This window comes from Diaphorina citri, unplaced genomic scaffold, assembly GCF_000475195.1.
Source record: "Diaphorina citri unplaced genomic scaffold, Diaci psyllid genome assembly version 1.1 scaffold1165, whole genome shotgun sequence".
NCBI lineage: Eukaryota > Metazoa > Arthropoda > Insecta > Hemiptera > Psyllidae > Diaphorina > Diaphorina citri.
The window spans coordinates 46,884-51,249 of record NW_007378594.1 but is presented as its reverse complement, the minus strand read 5'-3'; the positions used below and the strand labels follow the sequence as shown (position 1 = coordinate 51,249).

Below are 4,366 nucleotides of genomic sequence, written 5' to 3'. Positions count from 1 at the left end.
TGAAATTCTGTTAAATCATATACATGCACCATAGATGATGCCAAGATATAACTGCAAGCATAGTACCTTGCATTGTTAACTACAGGCACGATATCACTGGACTCTGGTTCATTCAATAGTTCTGCAATATTCCTTTGTAGAATCTTGGTCTTATCGCATGTGATATCTGTGAAAAAACAACTGCGTAAAGTCTGACGTCACACATATTTGAACTCTTTCATTAGAAGGGAAAATAAAAATTGAATTTTCGACCTTTTAAGTTATTTTTTCGAAATTTTGACCTCAGATTTGGATTTTTCCCAACTTTTTACATAGGAATCTACCATTTATTTATATTTTTTACCCATTTGCAACTGCTCCATTCCTTCGTTTTTTTTTGTCCACTCTAATCCCCTTCTTCAAAATCTCCTGCAATTACAGAAACCCTAAATTCCTCGACACAATCACCTACCAAGTGACCGAAGAGAGAGAGTGAGAAGTTTTATATTACAATGTAACTGCATCACATCAGTGAATGTTGTAGAATACAGAGTTTGTGACTTGTTCGACTCGTACTCGTACTCTGCAAGCTACCTGATGCAAACAAAGGTATGGTTCCTGAATATTATGTACCTACGCAATCAACGCTACCAAAAATATTGTCTTCGAGTCCATCCAAAGTATGCAGAACTGGATTTAAAGATGATATATCTGCCATGATGGAAAACATTCTATTGTTGACTATACAGTTTACATGATCGGTGAAACCCAGGAAGGGAACATGGTCCTACTCCTAGAGGTGCTATTATGCGTGATGTTACCTTTTAGCTTTTGTGTTCTTGACAAGAGGGAGATTAAATGATGTCACAGAGCCTTCTGTCTTGGAGCTCCTATGGAACAGGAACGCTGACAATCAGGAAATTCAGAAACGTGGTATATATTGTACCTATGTAGAACAGTTCAATACCACGTGGTATCATGGTATAAGGCTATAAGCAATGCTTTTTTAAGTAATTGCTAAAAATCTGGTGTGAACATCACACGACTTTCCTTATCCTATTGATTGATGCTTACCCAACCTAAGTGCAATGGAAGGGCCTCACCCTGGAGGAACCTCCTTCTTGATCAAGGTAGCCTCCACGCCAGGTAAGTATGAGTTGAACAACGTTCAGCTAGCTCTTACTTGAAACACGAAATACAAGAAAGTGAGAAGTTATACTAAATAGTATAGCTGTACGAGAATAAAACTGTTCACTTTACAATGCATGGTTACTTGGTTACTTTTTTCCATTAATGAGGTTCTCTTTCTCCCCAGATTTATTCAAAAGTTTTTCACTTTTAGTTCTTACTTTCCTTATATCCTGATGATATAGGTAGGCAACTGCTTTTTGGATTTTTATTTTTTAAGAGGTTTGATAGAGAGAACTGTGTACCTAACTGCTAAGGTCTTATCGTCCCGAAAGCGAAGAGAGGAGGAGGACAGGATAGGAGAAAGCCAGCCGTTCCGAGAACGAATCTTATCCGTTTAGGACAAAATCCACCCCGAGCGGGAATCGAACCCGCGACCTAGCGATTACAAGGCAGACGCGCTATCCTACAAGCTAACTAGGCTCTTGCTTTCCTTTTCACTCCACTTTACTTTTTCACCAAAAGGAACCTTTACCTTTGAACCTTATTGCACTCTCTCCGAATGTGCGGTCTCTCCAAATTAATAAGTTCATACTTCATACGTACATAAAAAATCATATAAATAAATTCAATATAGGTATAATAAAATAAATATAGGTACCTGCCTATATAGAATCTACTAGCACTCACATGGACTACCTCAGAGCCTTCGTCTCTACCAATCAGAAGCCCGGAATCACCATGTTCTTGCAGCTTAGGTGTGGTCAAGTCCTATGTATTTATCTATGTACCGTATATCCTGCCCGAATAGGACTGAAAAGTCCCTTTACCCCAGCAGTCTAAACAAGGTCTCGTATATTTGATGGGTTAAAGAATAATACCTGTATCAGTAACAATTCAGTAAAAAGACCTTTCTTAACTTAATAGGTAAGTAACAAACTACAAAAGATACACATAACTTATATCAGTAACAATTAACTATACCTGCACAATAGTCCCAGTAGTGGAGTTACAATGACATGGGATAAATTAGATTCATAACTGAGGATACCTACTTAAATCTCAGAAGCGACACACACAAAATAATTGAAGAAGTTAGCCTGGACGGTCAATTTTCTGGGCAAAGGAATCTATGGTAAAAATGACAATAATGACAAAGCTTTCAACCTATTAGACAAAGGTCCATAGCCCATAGCAGACTGTGGACTTCCATCACTTAAATTTGTTAAAGCAGTGGAAAATCTATCTTCTTCTATCTAGAGCTCAAGTCTTCATCAGAACTTCTTTCATGTTCACTAACATATCAGGAAAGGGTTAGACAATGTTTGTGATAGCAATTAATCGAATTAATGTGTGCTTAATCACATACTTGGATGATTCCTTTGATTCCATAGCCCATAGCAGACTGTGGACTACCATCACTTAAATTTGTTAAAGCAGTGGAAAATCTATCTTCTTCTATCTAGAGCTCAAGTCTTAGTCTTCATCAGAACTTCTTTCATGTTCACTAACATATCAGGAGAGGGTTAGTCAATGTTTGTGATAGCAATTAATCGAATTAATGTGTGCTTAATCACATACTTGGATGATTCCTTTGATTCTAATTCATGTGGTGATATGAATAATTATTGACATTCTATTGATGAGGTTTCGTAACAGTGGGGTTTTTGGAATGGCAGCGTTTAATTTTTGTCAATATGCTCAATATTTTCTTCATGTTTTTGTTGTTTACTGATTTTTTCCTGAATTTTTGATGGTGCTGTGACATATACGGTAGTCGGTATATTGTTTGGTTTTCGTAATGAAATGAAAGCCATTGTTTTTCTCTTTATTCTTTCAGAGCAGTTAAAATCTACATATTTATTATCACATAGGACTAGCTTACCATTTCTTTCAACATTGTCTTCGATTGACCAAATTCAATGTCTCTGTACAAATATTTTCGAAGTCATTTTAAGAACACCAAATTAATGTTAAAATCCATGAACAACTCTGAATAGGTAACCCTACTCGTTTATATCACGTTAGGCTTGCCAAATATCCAAAATGTCGATTCGCGACGCGAATCCGCGAACATAATCGCAAAATCCGCGAACAAACAAGCAATCCGCCGCAGGTCGCTGTTGCCTGTTGCTAGGTTAGGTTGCCCCAGTGTAAAGGTACCTTTACTTTCCTTATATCCTGATGATATAGGTAACTGCTTTTTGGATTTTTATTTTTTAAGAGGTTTGATAGAGAGAACTGTGTAACCTCAAAACCAGTTGGCCTCTAAGCGATTACTCTAAAGCTGATTGAGAGGCTGACGATAAAGGCCGACCCCATCTGAACATGGGAAAAGGCAAATAAAAAGAAAAAGGCAATACCAAACATGGAGTGAGCATTTCCACGTAGCACTGATGTTATTTAAATTTGACAGGGTGCGTACTGTTTTCTGAGAGAGTTCCACATGATGATTCGGGTATTGACGGTTCATCACCATAATTAGGTACCACCCAATTTGGAGAAAGTGGCCCATGATGAATCATCCTGAACCACACAACTGTGGGGCTCCATACCATCACCACCCAACAGCAAATGGGCCTTCTATTACGTCTACTATCCTGTTGTAGACTTCCACAGCCACCCGTTAAAATAAAAACCTAATCAGACCATCTCCTTCGAAAAAAATCTGGTATGGACATCACACGACTTCCCTTATCCTATTGAATGATGCTTATTTGGGTCTTTTTCTACAATAGGTTTTACAACATCTCTACTTTCCTTCCTATAAGATAGGGATAAGGAAAGTAAAAATCCACAGGCTGTCTGTGTCTGGTTTTCAAGTAGTTGCTGTAGTTCTAGGAATACCTGAGATGTTGGTCATATCAGATACAAGATAACTTGGTATCTGAAGTTCTGAGGCTACAAATTACAAATTGTAAAGCCGCCTGGTGAGCCACGTACAAGTGAAAAGGGCCCGCCCACTCTCCCTCTAACCAGAGCCCTTTCATACCCCAAGGGCCCTCTGGGATCATGATTCTCAGGAATATTGAATTTCCACCATGTCCGGACCAGATTCACTCATTCAGGCCGAGGGCCACAAAGCTATCTAATTGGTTGATTAAAAAAAAAAGCTATCAAATTGCTTTAACCGAGTTTAAAACATAAATGGAGTTAAAACTCACTTTGAGGGCCCCGGCGTTACTCATCTCCCTGAGGTAGGTTGGCCACTTACTATCAGGTAGACCTGGCAGGCAGACCTGTTCAGGCAGACCTGTTC

The 4,366-nt window shown here is 38.5% G+C and overlaps 1 long non-coding RNA gene and 1 other non-coding gene across 2 annotated transcripts in view; both read right to left on the bottom strand.

Moving 5' to 3' along the window:
* LOC113469634 overlaps positions 1-1,133 on the bottom strand; it is a 1,696-nt gene extending 563 nt beyond the window's left edge. Inside the window, exon 1 of the long non-coding RNA XR_003392991.1 lies at positions 1,094-1,133. This is a non-coding gene — a long non-coding RNA (uncharacterized LOC113469634). The remainder of the gene's footprint in view (positions 1-1,093) is intronic.
* Positions 972-1,133, bottom strand: LOC113469637. The gene has a single exon (XR_003392992.1). It is a non-coding gene; the product is annotated as a U1 spliceosomal RNA (small nuclear RNA).
* Positions 1,134-4,366: the final 3,233 nt, after the last annotated feature.